The sequence below is a fragment of the Lactuca virosa genome, chromosome 4 (assembly GCF_052849685.1).
Source record: "Lactuca virosa cultivar CGN04683 chromosome 4, Lactuca_virosa_CGN04683_v6, whole genome shotgun sequence".
Taxonomy (NCBI): domain Eukaryota; kingdom Viridiplantae; phylum Streptophyta; class Magnoliopsida; order Asterales; family Asteraceae; genus Lactuca; species Lactuca virosa.
The window spans coordinates 390,246,427-390,267,127 of record NC_136429.1 but is presented as its reverse complement, the minus strand read 5'-3'; the positions used below and the strand labels follow the sequence as shown (position 1 = coordinate 390,267,127).

The following is a 20,701-nucleotide window of genomic DNA, read 5'->3' as shown; positions in this document are numbered from 1 at the left end:
AAAAAATGGTCCGCGTGTACTCAAGGGACCGTCCGCGTGAATAAACAAATGGTCCACGTGCACTCACCCAATTCGTCCGCGTCATTCTTTGAATTTAGCATCATTACAGAACTTTTTACGAGGACCGTGTGTACTCAAGGGACCGTCCGCGTGAATAAACAAATGGTCCGCATGTACTCAAGGGACCGTCCGCGTGAATAAACAAATGGTCCGCGTGTACTCCAGAACTGTCCGCGTGGATTCGTTGACCATCTTTGACCAGCTTTGACTTCCATTGATTTGTTGACCAAATAACTTAAGTGACATGCAACCTTTCTTCTTCATTAGTGCACCGGTTGTTTCCCTCTCTCTATGCATTCTTTCTCCCTCAAGAAACCATTAACCCAAACCCTCCACCCACTCACCCTTATCCACCTCCACCTTACCCCTACCCTTACCCCCAATACCCATATCCTCCTCCCGATCCCCCGGTTTAGGTACTTTCGCCTCGCCCCAAGCATTAAGGACAATGCTTATTTCTAAGCTTGGGGTGGGGTATTTCCTTTTCTTTTTGCTTTCTCATGCATTCTAACTTAGGTTGCATATCATTTTAGCCTTAATTTGCATCCATTTTTTTTTATAAAACTCCAAAAAGATTTTATTTTCTTATTTTTCACTTTTTATTTTTACATGACATTTAGCTTAGGGCATTAGCATTCATGCATTTTTGTTATCTGTTTATTCTCACCCCTTGGATGCCATGGAACAGGTTCACAACTATTGTATCATTATTGGTCCAGGATCTTGTTGCTATCTCACCCATCGAACCGGGACCACTAGCTGCAGTTTGGGACTTCATACTTGGGATCAGATGCTGGAAGCTTAAAGGGGTAAGTGATCATGGCCAGGTAGTTTCACGAAGAATTATGCATGCAATACTAACAACTGTAGGATATACTATAACAATGGATGTTCTTAGCCTTGCGGTCACTACCGCCGAGAGGATCACACTTGATCATGTTTGAACCGTTAGGATGAAGCACTGGTGCTTGTCCCCGAGTAGAATCCATATCCGGTCTCTTTACATCACCATATTTTCTTTGATTTTCTTAGGATTTTAGAGAGTCTTTTAGTCCACATTTGGACATTTTCTTTATTTTTGAAAAATCACAAGTTTAAAATGGAGCTTGCATATTTACGCTCCACACATGGTCATTTTCACACTTAGACCATTCAGATTATTATCGTTACTCTCTCGGTTCCACTTACATAATTATGGGAACCAAATTTTGAGTCAAAAAGTTTTCTTGATAAAAGCAAAAATTCAATATGTTAGTGCATTACATTCTAGTACTCTAGTTAAAAAAAAAGAAAAGAAAAAAAAAAGAGAAAGGTTCATGGCTGTAATAATCTTAGATAGGTGGTCGGTTCAATTATTGAACAAATTTTCCTACATTTTGGTCACCCGGCGTTTGATATTCATTTATATAGGTTTGTTTTATTGTATATAGATCGAGTTGTTTCTTTTCGCAAGTTGGTAATGTTAGAGAGACTGTTGAGTCGGATACTACGGGAGGTTTGGGCCAACACTAAGTGAACTGATTCCTACAACGGTGCCCGAGCGATGAAACCCAATCACACTTGTGAGTGGCCGGAAGACGTGAGATCACACAACTTTCATGATAAGAGTGTACACTTAAAAGAAGAGCTCCATGTGAGCCCATCCATTTGCTTTCTCCCTACTACAAATGTTCTTCATTGTACGCATGTTCCATTCGGGCTGCGACTGACCATCCCTCCTTACTCGCCTAAAGGAGTTGTCCTAGCTATGGTTTATGGTTCCATTGTCATCGGATGAAAAAGTCATGAGATAATAGCAAGATTAATTCTGACCATGTTGACTAACGGTGATCAGGTTCCGTGGTTCTATCCATTCTTTTTATTTTCTTAGGATAGTTCATCCCGAGCTCATTTTAGTCTTGTCTTACTTGAGGACAAGTAAGGTTTAAGCTTGGGGTGATTTGATAGTTTCATTTTATTTACTTCTTTTTATAGTTTATTTTAGCACATTCCATCTCATTTTAGTTAATCTTCATGCATATTTTCTCTTTTTGTTATTTTTCTCCTTTACCGGGTGCTTTCCAGTCTTTTAAGCTTATTTGCAGGATTTATCAAAGACTATTTGTCATTGGAGGTATGAAAGGAGTGCGGGACTTTTGGAGGCTTACGGTTTGCTTGTGGACTTGAAGTGGTGTGATTAGGCATGTTGTCAACATAATCAAAGGAGCAAGTTGGGCTTAATTTTAGATGAAGAATGATGATGATGTGAAGAGAATTTTGAGCTATAGAAGATCAAGGAAGCAATGACCCATCTTGGGAGAGTCAAGAAGACACAATTGGGCTATAAAGAACCTTTACATGTGGGCTGGACCAAGAAATAAAGGAACAAAAACTAGAAGGCCAATCAAATGGGACAAATGGCCCAGAATCCACGCGGTCCGCGTGGATTTACAAATGGTCCGCATGGATCGCACTGTGGAGAATCCGGATTTTTGACTTTTTGACTCTATTTTGGGAAGGTTGGTGGAATACTTTTGGGGGACTTTTGGATCCGATTTTTGACCACTTTTACTAGAGATTTGAGGCATTCTTGACAAAAAAAACACTTGGAGGAACCACTCATTTTTCTCCCAAGAAGGTTTTGGAAGATTTGAAGATTTTGAAGACTAGTGTTATTTCTTTCCATCTTGCACTTAGAACAATGTTTGGTATTTCTAAACTACCTTGTATTTCTTTTATCTTGGCCATGCTTGGCTAAATTCTCATTTGGTTGATTAGGGTTTAACCCATGGATGATTATTTGCTTTGAAGACTTATCATTACATTTTGTTTGAAGTTTATGGAAATGCTTTCTAGTTAAACATCTTGTTGTGTTTATTTATCTTTGATCATGAGCTTGGATGAATGAATGCTTGTTTTTGTTGACTAATTTCTTGGTTAAGTAATGGATCTTCAAATTAGTAAGCAACAAATGGTTTATATGTTTGTTTTCATTTCATTTAGACCATGGAAATGTTTCCTCCATAATAATAATGTAAGCATTTGATTATCTTTTGGACTTGGTAATTCTTATAACTTAAAGCTAATTGATTTTCACAAGATTTTATGCTTCATTGATTTTGTGACTTCAATTAAGGAAATGTGTTAAGAGCTCCTCTAACCATTTTAATTTCTAAGAAGAGTTGAGGCAATTTGTGCTTATGAATTGCTATAGCCAAGTTAAACCAATTCACAAGTGTTATTCAATTAAGTCTAATGATAAGTCAATCATGTCATCCATGTGGTGTACCCTAAATCAACCAATTTCACTTCATTGAATTTAATCAAATCTTTTACTTGTCTATTTGTCATATTTACATTCTAGCTAGTTTTAATTTTGTCAAACAATCCAAAAGAATTAAACCCCCCTCCATTTTACTTTCACTTTTGTTTTACAAGTACTTGAACAAGTGATTTACATAGAGACTTAAATTGAACCAATCTCCGTGGATACGATCCCTTTACCACTATACACTATTTTAGTGTGTAATATTTAGGGTTATTAATTTTGTTGGCCTCGATAACCACCACTCGCCATCGATTCGGTACGCTTAGCGTACATAGGTGTACGCCCCGCGTAACTTGTTTGTATTGGACTTTGTGTTTTGAGCCATGCTTTGGGCTGTTGGGTCATCAATAGTCTGGAGTTATGGGCCAAGGATATATTTGGGCTTGGGCTAAGGCCGATTCGAGGGAGTGGGCCCAGTTAAGCAGAGTGGGCCTTTAGTGGGCTTGGGGAGTTTATCTAATGTTGGACCTGCCATTTAGATTGAGAATTGGGCATTGGTGGGCCCAATGGGTTTTAGGTCATTAATGGGCTGGTCAGTGGGCTACCTTTAGACCTAATGAGCGAGAGTTGGGAATTAGTTCCTAATTGGGATAATTATAGGTTTGGTACAGAGTTAGAGGCCGGTGCGTAGCAGCAGCGTTTATAGGGGCTGTTCATCATCCAAGGTGAGTCTTCTCACTATACCTTACCTAGAGTGGTAATTATATGTGACCGAAAGGTTGTATGTTCTTAGGTGTGATATGTGATATATGTTTTATGTGATATGCTATGTTATGAGTTGCCTGGTTCGGACCGGAAGGTCGACAGGGCTTGGACCGGAAGGTCAACAGAGTTGGGCCGGAAGGTCAACAGAGTAGGACCGTAAGGTCAGGATCGGAAGGTCACCAGGGTAGGGCTGGAAGGTCTACCCGAGTTGTGGAGTCGGAAGGTCCACTGAGACACATTGGCCGGAAGGCATCATAGATCTATAGCCTCGAGTGGCTAATTTATATGCATGTGGTATTTTGGGGAACTCACTAAGCTTCGTGCTTACCGTCTTATGTGTTATGTGTTTCAGGTTCTTATCAGGATCACGGGAAGGCGGCGGTTCGATTGTACACACAAGAGAAAAGAGTCGTGAATGAGGATCATGGATTTTGATAATTACTTTTGAAAACTATTTTGAAATATGTTATGACATCGACACTTGAGATTTTGAGAATTATTATATCTTAAATTGGTAATTTAAAATTGAAAATTTTGTTTAAAAATTTACGTCGTTACAAGTTGGTATCAGAGCCTTGGTTTGAGGGATTCAGATACACCTTCGGGTATGTCTGGACTCAAACTGAGGATTTGAGAAAAGTTTTCAAAAGGAACGATTTTTCTAAAAATGAGTAAGAGAATTTTAAGAGAAAGAGGAAACGAGCAGTGTGTACAATCAGCCAGCGCCCGAACGGTGATTTCCCAAAATACCCTTACTTATGTGTTATAAGTTGTTGTGAGATATGTTATGCATACTAGATAGTAGGCTAGGTATTCATATTTTAGGACTAAAGTGACCTGATTTGTGATGCCTTAGCCTAGGAGTTACTGCTATCTGTGAATTGCTTTTGAGTATGTGCGGAGTAAGAGTATCCAGCAGGAATCCTTTTTAGAGAAGGGTCTGAGTAGAAGAGTAATCTAGGAGAGATACCTAGATGAGCATTGAGGAGCCTACTGAGAGGTTAGTCAGACACCCGCGAGGGGTGGAGTTGCTTAAGCTCGGTGATACCTTTTGAGTACGAGTATAGCAAGCAGAGTGGTAACCTAAAGTGGTTATACGTATTGGTGGAGATTATTCGATGCCCGAACGCTGCTTGCTTCGTGCTTTGTGGAACTCTCGATGATGGGAGTCATCTACTAAGTGAATATGACGATATTCAGGAGGTAGATGGCTGGCATCATTAGAAGTTTTTCAGCAGCTGATGGCAGAGAAGTGTGAGCACCTAGGAAGAACCTAGGGAGTGAGTTTAGTCAGATGAGTGCTCTGACAGGGTAGAGCGTTTCGCTGGGGAGCGAACACGTGTAACGGGATGGACGAACGAGAAGGTTGCGCAGCTACTTAGGAAATCTGGGATGGTCCGTGTGGAAAGTATGGGTAGATGTGGCAGGTAGTATGGGCCCGTACTACTGAAATCAGAGGATCCATACTTGATGCAGGGAGTATTCTGGAGATTCTAGGTACCAGATTGATTGGTGATGTCATGGTTTGAGTACCATGCTAAGTGACAGATTGATTGGTGATGCAGTGGTTCGAGGGTCATGCTTTGTAGCAGACTGAGAAAAGAAAAGATGGAGCGGGTACCATGGTTTATGGTAGATCGAGAGGTGGCCACATGGTTCGAGTTCCATGACTCGTGACAGTTAGTGTTATTGGTTCTACCAGTTATTCCGTTGTGATTGGATAGACCGAGATCGGATGCGATAGAGTATGAGGTCAGAAGGCCGTGTGGATCAAGTTCCAGCGAAGCATCCCTTGTGAGGGAAGTCAAGATGGTTCCAAGGTATTTTTGGTGAGATGTCAGATGAAGTCGCAAGGCTCAAGTATGAGTAGATGTGAAAACCGTCAATTTTTGGCCAAGTCAAAGTCAACTAAAGTCAACAAGTCAAACCGGTCAACTCATCTAACCCTTGTATATTAGGGTTTCCATTATGATTCTTATTGTACTACTCGCAATCTTAATATAAAGTATCACTTAGAGTTTTCACGTGTTCGAAAATTCTAAACCCTAATCAGGGTAAGTGATGAATCTACTCGATAAAACATTATTCCATACCCCTCGAGAGCGTATAACATTCATAACAAGGCTTAACAGAGTGTAAGAACCTTGCGTTGCGAAGCCAAACACTCAAAAAGGTCACAAAAGAAGTCTCTCCCAATCTCTTTCACTCTAACTCTCCCAAAACTCTCTAAGTAGGAGAAATCTCTCCAAGTATGTGAAATCTCTCCCAAATCTCTCTCTGAATGAGAAATCTCTCCAAGTGTGTGAAATCTCTCCCAAATCTCTCTAAGTATGTGAAATCTCTCCCAAATCTCTCCAAGTATGTCAAATCTCTCCAAGCATGTGAAATCTCTCCCAAATCTCTCCAAGTATGAGAAATCTCTCCAAGTATGTGAAATCTCTCCCAAATCTCTCCAAGTATGTCAAATCTCTCCAAGTGTGTGAAATCTCTCCCAAATCTCTCCAAGTATGAGAAATCTCTCCAAGTGTGTGAAATCTCTCCAAGTATGTGAAATCTCTCCCAAATCTCTCCAAGTATGTCAAATCTCTCCCAAATCTCTCTCGAAATCTCTCTCAACTTTTTATAAACACCCGGGGCATCCCGACCCTTAATTTAGTCGAAAACCGCTCGAAAACGGAAGTCTACGTGAAAAACAGCCTTAAGGAGTCGAACCCTCTTAAGGAACCGAAACCTCTTAAGGAGCCGAACCCTCTTAAGGAACCGAAACCTCTTAAGGAGCCGAACCCTCTTAAGGAGCCGAACCCTTCTTAGGAACCGAACCTCCTGAGAACCGAACCTCCTGAGAACCGAAACCACCAGGGAACCGAAAGTAACCTTCGGTCCGAGAGGCCACCTTCGGTCCGAGAGGACTACCTTCGGTCCGAGATCTTGACCTTCGGTCCCTTCTGATGAGCAGCCTGCGAGACCTCTCGGTTCCCATGCACAACCGAACCTTACCTTCGGTTTTATGCTCCTAAGGAGCCGAACCTTCGCACCTTCGGCCTGAATTTCGGATTTCAGCAAATTCTACCCGGTTTTCAATATTTTTAGCATTTTAAGCCCGTTTTTAATTATTTTAACGTGAGATTTTCACCCAAACTCGTATTTTGACATATAAAACCCTAAATATTCATATTTTAATCATATTTTGAGGAAAATCATTGCCTAAGAATAAAATCTATTTAGTGAGATATTTAGGTGGAGTGTTGACTTATCCTTTGGACAAGGACACAAACAACCTCCCCATACCTTCATAGTACAACCCCTTGTCCTTCCACCATACCTAGTCATTCCATAGTACTTTTCCCACCATTTTTCAGCCACACACTTGGTCAAGAGCTAGAAAGCCCTCCTCTCTCCTCACATTTCTCTCATTTTCCACCAAAGAACAAACTTCATTCTCTCTCACTTTCTCTCTCTAAATTTCAAGATTCAAGGCTATTCTCCAAGCTTTTCTTCTACCTTTGGTAAGTATTATCATCCTTCATATGATTATTCCACCTCTTTCTATTCAAATCATAGGTTGCTTACACAAACTTCATCATATTTGTGTTAGTTCTTCGAATCTTCAAGCAATCTTCTAAGTGTTCTTGAGTTGAACACTTCTTTTCTTCATCATCCATCTACTGAAATCACTCAAGGTGAGTTCATACCCCTAGATTTTCATGTTTTCTTCAAGTTTTAGGGGGGGAATACAAGTTAAAACACCAAAAACTTAACTAAACTCAAACAACAGCTTTCATCAGAAAAGTTGAGTCTTATTCACGGACTGTTTTGACTACCTTAAACTTAATATCTTTCAAAACTGTTTAATATTCAAATATTTCAGGTTCATACCTTTAAAATGACTACTTGCACATCTCCATACGATTTTTCTACGATTTATGGTGATTTTTACAAAACTTCCTATCATTTCAGAAACGAATTCGGACCAGTCTGCGAATATGAACATTTTAACACAAGTTAAAGACTTCCAAAAATCATAATAAAGATTTATGAATAAATTAGACACATTTTATGAACTCTCAGAATTTACGGATTTAGTTTTCAACTTCGTATGATTTTTCTATGATTTTTCTAAAACAGTGCAGAAAGGTTAAAAACTAGTTAACAACTTATAACTTTCATAACACTTTGTATTATGTTGAGCAAAGTGTATAACAATAAGTTCTAAATATTGAATGTATTTTCTTGTTAGTTTATCATCATAAACTGAAATTTAGTCATTCATGATAAGGATTCTTCATTCATTCGAACACATATAATAAGCTATAATAAGCATAGTTTATGGATTTTTACTACATGAGAAAGGTTTTACTCTCAAAACAAATGGATTTTTCATATACTACATAATAGTAATAGTTATTTGGACTCATAGCACTAATGTATTTTCATAAAAGGGTTCTTTTACATTACAAACGTTTTGGATAAACTATAATAGGTATAGTTTATGTATCATTTACATTTCAAACTCATTTACCAAAGGTTTTCAGTTCAGTTCACGTAAATCTATTAATGAATAAATTTGTGAGACATTCGCTTCGTGTTACCTTCATAGTAACAAAGTCAAAAGTCCTGTAAATTGTAACCAGAGTCTCTTGTAGGGAGAGCGTGATAGTTGTGTATAGATCTATATTGGGTCTGACAAGCCCGCACCTGAGCTGCATGCAACAGCTAGACCGACAGGTCTGAGGTGACAAGTGTCATTTAACTTGCGACGCCTGAAGAACGTCGTATTACGAGGCCGTCTGAGTCTTAGCATGGTTATAATAGCTCACATGTGGTATTAACAAATCATAAGATTTACGGGTTTTACTTTTAAATTAGCGAGTTATGTCAATTTAACTCACATGAATTACTTTAAGTATGGAAAAATACTTGTATATTTCGGTCTGGACATCTAAGGCTACATAACTTTTATAAGGAAAATATTGGATTTTCTTTGGAAACATATTTCTGTTAAACTTCATTTCATGTAGAATTGTTAGACTTCAGCTATAATCGCTAAGTGTATATGCTAGGGTTATATAAGAATCTAGTCACAATCGACTTAGAATTGGTGGGCCCGCCTTATCTCCTGTTCCTTGTTTGGTTGTGGACCTAGGCAGACCCAATATATCCAACGGTTTATTTAACTTAAAATTTATATAACTTATATATGCTGGGCGATTATAGAAGGAATCTACGGGTCCTTCTAGGGTACATTATCGTATAACATAGAAGCATTCATTTCACACTTAATAAAGAAAATATTGGATTTTCTGGAAAAATACTATGTCGCTTTTTCAAGGAAAACGGTTTCTATCTCAAGCAAAACTCTTATGAACTCACCAACTTAATTGTTGACACTTTTTCAAAACTACTTGTATTCTCAGGAAATCAGTGAAACAGGAAAACCAACAGCATTTTGAGGATGGGACGATAAATCGGCAAATAGTTCATTTTGTCATCATAATGTAATTGATTTTGAAACATGTAAACTTATTCCATGGTGTAACCTTTTCAATTATATTTATGATGGTTGTATTTACTTTGAGCACTATTATATTCGTTGTTGTGATACTATACATGAAGTCCTCCACCCCCGGACGTTTCCGCCATCCTTGGTTTGGGGGTGTGACAATAGAGATGGCGTTTATGGAGGATTGTGGCATGATTTGAGCAATCAGCCGATAGTGAAGGTGTCACCTTCTGTGACCTGGGTGGTATTATTTCCGTTTCCTGTGGGAAAAATAAGAGGTGTTGGGATTTTGGTTTCTAAGCTTCGGGGTAAAACCCTGCGGGTTAGCATTGATGGCGACCTTCCATCAGAATATTTGGGCAGTATGTCTGCCGAGAGGTAATATTAGAGCATGAGCAGGTTGTCAGTAGGGACTGAGATGGTTAAGGACAAGTATACACCCTATTTGAGCATAGTAGGACATGTATTAGCTGCAGCGGCGGAAGATCAAGAAGAGGATATTGGGGCGGTGGCTCTTATTGTCTATGATGAGTATCGAGTGTGGTAATGAGGTTTCCGCTCTTATTATGACCCACGTGATGGAACGTTGGTTGAGGAGTCGAGGATGAGGAGTATGATAGTTCATTATTTTCATATTAAGAGTCAGAGTTACTACTGGACAGTTGAGATGTCCGGTAATGGGATGGTATGAGATTCTGTATGATTAGAGGCAATCATGATGAGAAGTTTCTGAGGATTTCATCTGAGATTCGGGGTATTTGGAGTTGCGGGGTCTCTATCGAGGAGACCACCGAGCGTTGCGTAGTACCTTCCAAGAGTAAGTGTGATGTTCCTGGTGGAAACAGTCTGTGGAATAGATTATTGGTGCGCCAATTGGTGATGGTTCGAACCCTGAGTGGGGGAGAACCGGGTATTCAATCGAGAGGATCAGAGATTTGTTCAAGAGCGGTTAGGGAGCTGGATGGAGACATGCACTATGGATTCATGAGACCAGGGTTATTGGTGGTCGAAGTGAGTTGCAGAGGGAGTTAATGCATGTTGTACGTGTTCAAGAAAGGATGAGTGTCTGTACGGCAGGTGGCCATTGGTCAGAGGCCTTGTGGTAGATAGGAATTTTTCGAGGTGGTTGGTTCGTAGGGATACTTCGGCAGTTGGGAAATTTTGGTTCGATGAATGGACTATTCTATGCTCTTTGGAAAAGGGTAAGAGATGACCGGGCACCAAATTTCCGGGTCGGCATGCGTAATCTCGCTTGGGTTTGAGCAATAGAGGAAAGAGTTTCGGAGTGTCATCTTCGTGTTCTGAGTCATTGGCGATTTCTCCGTGTTTCATCTTGTGAGATGGAGTATTCCGGGGTTACAAGTGGCACGAGAGAAAGATCGGTTGCGAGATTCCGAGGAAGCAATGCAGTATCTGAGTATGATGCCATAAATATGAGATCAGTGGTAGAGTCAAAGCGCCGCGAGGTGCTGTGATGGTGTACCGGGGTATCCGAGTTTAATGTCCTAAATCTCGGATTATGTTGAGTTTTGAGTTTGAGATGGCCAGTGGTGTATTAAGTATCTACGGTTCCAGTGGGGGCCCTTCGGCTAATTGACATCAAGCGAGATTATTCGAGAATGTGAATTGCAGCAGGGAAAGGTGTTTTGTTATGGCGGATGTCGTCAGAAATAGCAATTCATAATTTGGGTAAGTGTGTACACCTATCTATGGTTGGTCCACAAGGCATGAGTTAATGATCGCCGTGCGGCGTCGAACTGAGGATGAGATTGTGAAGTGGTAAGAGCAAGTGTGGTAAGACAACGGGGAGCCGTAGTACTCACTACTCAGTAAGAGGTTGTGGTGATGCTACGGGGAGCCGTAGTACTCACTATTCAGTGAGAGGTTGCGGTGATGCTACGGGGAGCCGTAGTACTCACTATTCAGTGAGAGGTTGCGGTGATGCTACGGGGAGCCGTAATACTCACTATTCAGTGAAAGGTTGTGGTGATGCTACGGGGAGCCGTAGTACTCACTATTCAGTGAGAGGTTGTGGTGATGCTACGGGGAGCCGTAGTACTTACTAGTCAGCGAGAGGGTGTTGTGATACTACGGGGAGCCGTAGTACTCACTAGTCAGAGCATGATGCAGAAGAGTTTTAAGCTTGGGTAGCCCTAATTATTGAGTTTTGGGAGCCTGGTGGTTGGACCAGGGGCGAGGCCGAGGTCTCCATATTTGTCAGGAATCGCTATATTCTGAGCTGAGTCGTGGTTATCGCAACCGAAGGGAATTGAAGAAGTGGTGTACGCGCGGATTGCGAATCTTGGGTCATGAGTTGAGTATCAGATTGGAATTTAGTGGACCCAATTCTGTTGTTGAATCCGACTCTAGAGCTTGAGTCTGGATTCGTTCGTGTGTTTAGTAGGCAAGATGAGGTGTCGGATTCGTAGATGAGTTCATTTTGAGAAGTATTGTTCTCCATCAGATGTATTAAACCAGAGTGAGTTAGCTCGTCAGTATGGGAAGAACCGCGAAACGCATGGAATCTGTGGATGGTAGACGGCAGAGGTCGAAGGTAAGACGATATCAGATAAATTGTAGTATTCGCTTGGGGTAAAGCGAACTACGTGACTTGTGTGTCACGATGAGCTGAGGTAGCTATTGCGAGCAGGAGGGTTGTAAAGTTATCATATTGGGTGTGCAAGGGGTAGCCGTTGGAGGTTAAACCGTTGGGTCGTGAGCTGACCTGGTACTTAGAGTTGGAAGTGTTTTATCCGAGTCTGTTAATCGATGAGCGATTATCAGGGTGATATTCTGCATGGGCGGTCTGGCGGGGAGACAGACCATTATAGTCGTCTAGTTTTGTAGAGTTAGAGCTGATACCTCCACGGGAAAAAGGGGTCCGTCCTTCTCCGGCTTGGGAATTTCTATTTGGTTTCGGATGTCCTGGGAGGAGGATCGTTGAATGTTAAGATATTTTCCCGGTGGTGCTTCCCAGATTATTTGTTTGGATCTATGCGAAGAAAAGGAACGATTTCGAGGGCGAAATCTAAACTAAATGGGGGAGAATTGTAACATCCTGTTTCAGATTGTTTGCGATTCAAGACTCGCGGGCCATAATCTGAATGCGAGAAGGTTTCGAGATTTTGAAGGAGATATGTTTAGGTCTTCTTGGATATGGATAGGGTGTATTATGTGAGAAAGGGGTTCGGATTGTGCTTTAGGTCCCAAGGGTATCGGCAAGTTTTGGTTTGGACTTTTCATGAATTTTGGATCTGAGTTCGAGTGGGCTCTAGGAGAAATAAAGTTGATTCAAGTGTAGAACTTCTCGTTACCTTTTCGTGGATATAACGTTCGTCGAAAACGGACATCGGGTGAGGAAGATATGACGCTTGGAAGTTTTTTGGCATAAATGGTCCCTTAAGGAGAAAAGTTTGCATGGAAGGTAATGCATGTGAAATGGAAGCGCATGGGTACGCGCAGCGTAAGGATGGGTTACGCCCAGCGTATAAGGGAAATGGTCGCGGGTGCTCCTTGGCGTACGCCCAGCATACGTCCAAAGTCCAGAAACCCTAAATTTAGGGTGTGCCAGTATGTAAAGAACATATTGGTTCTAACCCTAGCCTCTATGTTGTTCCCCCAACCTCAGAGAAGCCCTGGAATGTCTCATATCTTCAACCTTGGGTGATTTGGTCTTCAAGAGGGTTATTTTGGTGATGTAAGCTTGGGTTTTTCAAAAGAAGAAGTTGGCAAGGAAGAACTTGGGAGCTTGGAGCTCATAGATCTGGAATGCCATCATCATTTGGAGCTCTTCTGAGGTATAAATATCATAACTTTACTTAAGAATGCATAGATCTTGTGTAGTGAAGTTTTGGAGTTGTTTTGGTCCCAAGTTTGGACCTTTATGTTGGAATCTCGTTTTTGAGCTTAGGGTTGCCACCCTCAGAGCTAAAAGGGTCCCATAAGCAGTAAAGTTTCAATCTTGATGGTCCTAATGAGTTCATGCATGATATATAGCCCTTGTTATGGAAGTATGTTGATGCCTTTTGAGTTTGAGCTTATTTGGTGGATTGCAAGTCACCAAGATTATGACTTTAAGGATTAAGAATATAATAAGGACCTGGATCTGAATTTGTGGCCTCTGGAATGAAGTAATAAGCACTTAATGGAAAAAGGGCTTAACAGGAAGGTTACGTTGAGCGTACATGCAGGTACGCCCAACGTACTCGTCATCGAGTCGGTACGCTTAGCGTACATAGGTGTACGCCCCGCGTAACTTGTCTGTATTGGACTTTGTGTTTTGGGCCATGCTTTGGGCTGTTGGGTCATCAATAGTCTGGAGTTATGGGCCAAGGATATATTTGGGCTTGGGCTGAGGCCCATTGGAGGGAGTGGGCCCAGTTTAGTAGAGTGGGCCTTTAGTGGGCTTAGGGAGTTTATCTAATGTTGGACCTGCCATTTAGATTGAGAATTGGGCCTTGGTGGGCCCAATGGGTTTTAGGTCATTAATGGGTTGGTCAGTGGGCTACCTTTAGACCTAATGAGCGAGAGTTGGGAATTAGTTCCTAATTGGGATAATTGTAGGTTTGGCACAGAGTTAGAGGCCGGTGCGTAGCAGCAGCGTTTATAGGGGCTGTTCATCATCCAAGGTGAGTCTTCTCACTATACCTTACCTAGAGTGGTAATTATATGTGACCGGAAGGTCGTATGTGCTTAGGTGTGATATGTGATATATGTTTTATGTGATATGCTATGTTATGAGTTGCCTGGTTCGGACCGGAAGGTCGACACGGCTTGGACCAGAAGGTCAACATAGTTGGGCCGGAAGTCAACAGAGTTGGGCCGGAAGGTCAACAAAGTAGGACCAAAAGGTCATCAGGGTGGGGTCGGAAGGTCTACCCGAGTTGTGGAGCCGAAAGGTCCACTGAGACACATTGGCCGGAAGGCATCATAGATCTATAGCCTCAAGTTGCTAATTTATATGCATGTGGTATTTTGGGGAACTCACTAAGCTTCGTGCTTACCGTGTTATGTGTTATGTGTTTCAGGTTCTTATCAGGATCGCGGGAAGGCGGCGGTTCGATTGTACACACAAGAGAAAAGAGTCATGAATGAGGACCCTGGATTTTGATAATTACTTTGGAAAACTATTTTGAAATATGTTATGACATCGACACTTGAGATTTTGAGAATTATTATATGTGAAGTTGGTAATTTAAAATTGAAAATTTTGTTTCAAAATTTACGTCGTTACATATTTGTCAAAAGGTGGCTCAAAACTATGTGATTTGTTGAAAGTGGTCCATTTTCTCCAAAATACTTGTTTAAGCAATTTTTGACGTAAATACTTAGGATTTTTGTCATAAAGATTTGTAACTTGTATTTTTGTAATCTCCTAGTACTTATTTCTTTTACCTAAGTTGTGAAATAAGCTTCAAACTCTTGAAACTTGCTCAAGTTTTCGAGTTCTAGGAGCCTTCGTAATTTTTGTACATATAACTTAGCATACAAGCATAATAAGCAATTAAATCGAGGTTTAAATCAAGGTTTTGACTTGCATTCTCTCCCAAAAACTATAAAAATCTCGAAAAAAAAGTAGGGGTATGAAGCTCACCTTGGGTTGGTTTCTGGGATGATTGGAGTGATGGAGTGAAGATCTCAAGTCTAAACTTTTGGATGAGTTGAGGAACTTCTATGGGTGGTTATTAACCTAGTAATATTAACACACAAATATGTGTAAAAAATGGTGAAGCTATTATATAATCATATATAATTACAAGGGACTTATGAAAGTACTCACCAAAATTTCTCAGGATGAACTTGGGCTTAGCCTTCTTTGAAAGTTGGGAGAGGGAGTTTTTGAGAGGTAAGGATAAGTTATATGTAGAAAATGAAGAGATGGTGGGGTGTTTTAAAGCGGACGTGTCTAAGATGGAAGGGTGAAATGAGTTGGTGCTTGCTTGGTAATGTGGAGGTTAAAACATTGATATTTGGTGGGTAAATCATGAGTTACTGTGAAATGCATGGGAAATGGGAATTACATCCCATCATAAAGTCAAACCCCTTATCACTTTATGATTTAATATAATACTTTTATAGATATGAATTATAATTTATGTAAATATGTTTTCAAATACTCAAATTTAGCATAAAATAGAGGTTTAGGGGGTCTAAGTTATGAAAAATATGAGTTTGGTGGGATTCCCGACGTCAAAATACCTTGAAATGAAGAAAATTTCCGAAATGGGCAAAAATCTGGAACCAAAAATAGGGAGTTCCGGAGTCGAGCCATAAATTTCGAAGCTCTACTCAAGTTCCGGAGTGGATTCAAGAGGTTCTGGAGTCAGATGTGAAGTCAGCAGGTCCGGACCGAGGGTGCGAAGTCGGCTAGAAATTTCGAAGCGGCTAAGGCGAGATCTTCCGGAGTCGATTCCTTCCTAGGCGAGATCTTCCGGAGCTAAACCTTCCGGAGCTGCGAGATTTCCCGGTTCTTGAGGATATCCGAAACTGCTCTTCCCATTCCGGACCAAAATGGAAAGTTCTGAAGCAAGTTTGTCCGAAGCAACTCAAAGGCTTCCGGATGCGAAAATGTTCCGGATGAAAGGGTACTCCGGAGTCAAGAGGCTCCTATGTGCGAAAATGCTCGGTTCCTTTAGGAGGTCCGAAGTTTTCTAAGGGTTCCGAACTAGGTTTGCTCCTTTAGGTTTTCTCCTTTCGTTTGAGTTGTTTTCGACTAAGGGGGATACATGGAAAAATTTAGGAGAGATTTGAGATACTTAGAGAGATTTAGGAGAGATTTAGGAGAGATTTGAGATACATAGAGAGATTTGGGAGAGATTTGAGATGCTTAGAGAGATTTGGAAGAGATTTGAACTACAAAGAGAGATTTGCATTATAACAATACATGGCTCATTAGGAATCATAATGTAAACATTAATACGTTGATACAAGCCTTACAATAATTGATGCTTACATGAGAGTAGAATTTCCTAGCTAAAAAGGCTAGTTGTGACAGTATGTTAAATAATAAATCATTAAGTGTATTATACATATTAATATTGAAATTTTTGATTTTTTTCTCTTTTTAAGACAATTTTGGCCCTTTGACCGAGTTGGCCGATTTTGACCAAGTAGGCCCAAGTAAGACCGAGTAGGCCCGAGTTAGAGATATGTTGACCGATTTTTGACCGAGTTTGACCGAGTTTGACTTTATCCGAGTTTTTTTGCCGAGTTCACATTACTCGCCTCGGTGGAGGGCCGATTCCGAGTAATCGGCCGAGTAGGCCGAGTTTTGCAACACTGATACACTATTAATTCTTATTATATTTATACATTAATTGCTATAATATTTATATTAATAACGATATGAAATAATTGTTATTATATTTATAATTTTAATATAAAATAATATTAATTATAACTAGGTGGTGAACCCATGCTACGCATGGGTTAGAGGTGTTACATTTTTTTTTGGAATTTTTTTGTTGTTGGGGTGAAATGCCCATAAAAATGAAGATAATATATCATCACATATAGTTACTCCTTCTCATTCTACAACTTATGCATATCTTTCTTTTCTTCAACAAAATAACCACGATTTGCCTCTCCCAACCACACCTGCATATCCAGATAAAAAATAAAATAAGAAAAAATCAACAGCATATCCAGATAAAAAATAAAATAAGAAAAAATCAACAAAATAAGCAGTAGGAAAATACATTGGCATTTCTTGCATTTGTCCTAATCAATGACTAAATGCAAGAAGTAGCAATGTACTTTCATTTTACAGTTTAATATGACATGTTAATTTTAAATAGCAATATACTTTCATTGCTAAATGAAAGCAAGTTGCTACATTAAGATGCTATATTAAACAATAAAATGAAAGTATGTTGTTAATTGTAGCATGTAGCCCGATGAATTGTATTTATGTGCTTCGCTAGAATAATAGTGAAAAGATTACCGTGTTTGTTTCTATTCTGTTTTACCGTGTTTGTATAAATGTAATTTGTTTCACCGTCATTGTCATTATTCTTGTAGGGACGGAATGGTAATTTTTTAAAATAAATGGAAAAGCAATCCAAATAAATGTTTTCAGTTACAAAATCAATGTTTATAACTGAAACGTAACATACTAATAAATAAATTTTAGTATGAAATTTAACCTGTTGGACTTACATCTTTGGATACAGTCCAAGGTTTCTGTTTGTCGTTGTTAAAAGCTTCTTCAACATGTCCCAAAATCCACATCAGGGTTCAAGCTCTTACCACAATCATATATGATGTCCTCTTGCAAGATTTTGGTTTCTCCGGTCAAAAGATTTACCTCCACCTGTTTTTCCTACAAAAACAACATTTTTTTAGTCATCTCGGGGTTAAACCTATAAAAAGAGTATAATATTGTTCATGGAACTTACCTCACTTACCGCAGCGCCGTTGGATACTAACTTTTCATGTTCTTGACCATAATGACAACATGGCCGGTTATTTCTTATTAAAGCATTGTACTTTTTAAATTTTATTAATTATAGAAAATTATTATGTTTTTTATAGAATGGCATTGTCTATATATCTAAGATGGAAAAAAGATTATAACGCTTTTCATGAAAAATCATCCTCATCAGAGTAAAGAATAAATTACAAAAACATTTGTAGGATGATAGAAATCATTATTTCATTTAAAGAAACATATTTAACCTGTGTAAACATCAGATGGTGATCGTTTGAGAATATGTTTAATATATGAAATATGTCTTAAAAAAATTAAAGTTTGATGCTATAGTTATAAAAAGTGGCAAATTTTTTTTATAGATCGGATATGGACAGTTTCAATAAAAAAATTATCAGCTTTTGCCACATTCAGCAATATATCAAACATGTATCTCCTACGTGGACGATGACATTGTATAGAAACATGTTAATTTTTGTTATGATGATTAAGCACAACAGTTTAATAAGAAATAATTTAAATGTACAAAGATGTAATAAGAAAAATTGAAAATATATAGCTCAAATAAAGAAAAAATTAGAAACTACATTGCTATTTCGTGCATTTTGCCCTTTGCAAAAACATCGTAATTTGAAAAATCTACAAAACTATAGCAACTTCATTCAAATATTTAAAAATTTTACTGCTATAACTATGTAGATTTTCTAATTAATGGTCTACAAAAATGAAAAAACAAATAAATAAAAGTATGATGCTATTGTTCGCATTTAGCCCAATGAAAAGAAGTACATGACTGAGTCTTAACTAACCTCCCAAAGATCATTGTAGTAAGAGCGGTTGTGCCAGAAGAAAGAGAGTGTTCCATACAACATGACTTTGCACATTCAACATTTGTTTTCATAAATGATATCATCATAACTTTCTCAAGCTCTAATGGAAAATTAGCATCTTCAATTATGATTCTTGGTAATTGATCTGGAACAAAATGTGATGCCCTTTCCCCCATGCCCGTCAAACACCTTTTCCCCCAAAAAGAAAAAAACGATCCTCATTCTTGAAGATCTGCAATTTCTTTGAAAGGAAACTAAATTTATAGGTAAAGAGTAAAAACTTACACCATAAAATGAGACAATTTCTTTGTGGGAGACTTTATCACCGAAATTTTGAGCTAGATTTGGAATGCATATGTGTGTATCCTCCATGTATGAACGATTTCCAATATCGGATCAGTCTCCAGATCGAAGAACAGGGATGAAATTACTTTGTTTTTCATATGCAACGACTGCATTCTCACCTATGCTATCCATCTGACAAAAACGAACAAAATCATGTAAAACGTGGCATTCCATCTATCTGAGGTCAACCCATTTAAAAAAAAAATGAAGTTGAATAAAAGGATTAGACAAACAATTGATAAACTTGGTTCAAGCATTCTATCGAGCTGTTGGAATGCAACATGAAACCTTCTTTAAAATTTGAGAAAACTGTCAAATTTAATATTTCCAATCACAAAAAGGATTAGACAAACAATTCGATGAAACTGTCCGATTTTACTGGATAAAATCGTAAGTGGAGTGGTCAGTTCCTCTGCATCAAGAATCATATCGAATGAGGGCGACGCAGATCGATCAATTTTGAACAGATGAGCCGATGTTATGAAGTACAGATGGATCCGTTATGATTTGTAAATATAATAAAGATGGAGATGTTATACCTGATTCCATGTGTCGCAGTTGTCGCTGATGAAGGGAGGGAAGGGATCGACGGTGGAGACTGTAGTGCCGTCGTGCGCTTGAGGGACTGATTCGACTGTCGGCGTGAAACTGAATCAATGAACTCATGTTTGATGAAGGTCGTCCGTCGTCCGGAGAGAACCGGAGTTAGCAAATCATACTTCTGCCGACAAAATTAATCCACCTGGTGTTCATTATGTCCAGATATTTGTTCTACTTCCTTTCCTCCCGACCGATTGAACACATCAGTCAAAAGGTGACTTCAGAGAAGCGTCACCGAAGTGAACAATCGGGTGGAGATAGAGAAAAAAGGAAAGAGGAACGATGGTCTACCGGAAGGATACAAAAGGTAGAAGACGGATATAGATAAAACGGTAAATAAGAATAACACCGACTCATGTTTTTGTGGGTGCGTCTCTGATTAGAAGGGATGAGCAAAATTAATCGGAGGAAGGCGGTGGGTAAATGCTAATGTAAGTCAGAGGCGGTGAAGCAGGTGTTGTATGACACGTATCACAGACAAAACGGTGGAAGAGATGGTGAATAAGAAAGAGACTGGAAGGATGAAGAGAATTAAGTCGATGGCGGTGGATAGAGTCGGTGAATGAGAGAAGACACTGGAAAGCAAAAAATGACATAAAATACCGGTATAGAAAAACCAATCCCAAACTGCAACAAAAGGTACAGTTAATAGACCATTTTTGCCATCCCTACCAAATTTACTGTAGCTAAGGATGGAGAATTTTAATATATATATATATATATATATATATATATATATATATATATAATAATACTTACAAGAAAATGAAGGAAAGAAAAAAAGAAAAGGCAGAAACATTTTAGCTTTCCGCTCTTTAATATTTCAACAAAACTCCTAGAAAATAGTATTTTATATAAATATAATTAATATTCCGTTGTAACTCTATTGAAAATTACTACGCTTTTCCTACAACATTTTCATGATT

General features: G+C 39.2%; 1 long non-coding RNA gene across 2 annotated transcripts; it reads right to left on the bottom strand.

Annotated features, from left to right (window-relative positions):
• Nucleotides 1-16,976: 16,976 nt before the first annotated feature.
• On the bottom strand, nt 16,977-20,369 carry LOC145108813 (uncharacterized). Of its 2 annotated transcripts, none has more exons than XR_013708556.1 (5): nt 19,715-20,369; nt 19,116-19,307; nt 17,969-19,019; nt 17,730-17,892; nt 16,977-17,168 (listed from the first exon to the last, which is right to left on the bottom strand). It is a non-coding gene; the product is annotated as an uncharacterized LOC145108813 (long non-coding RNA). The 2 variants fall into 2 exon arrangements; XR_013708555.1 differs by having other exon boundaries at nt 18,810-19,019.
• Nucleotides 20,370-20,701: the final 332 nt, after the last annotated feature.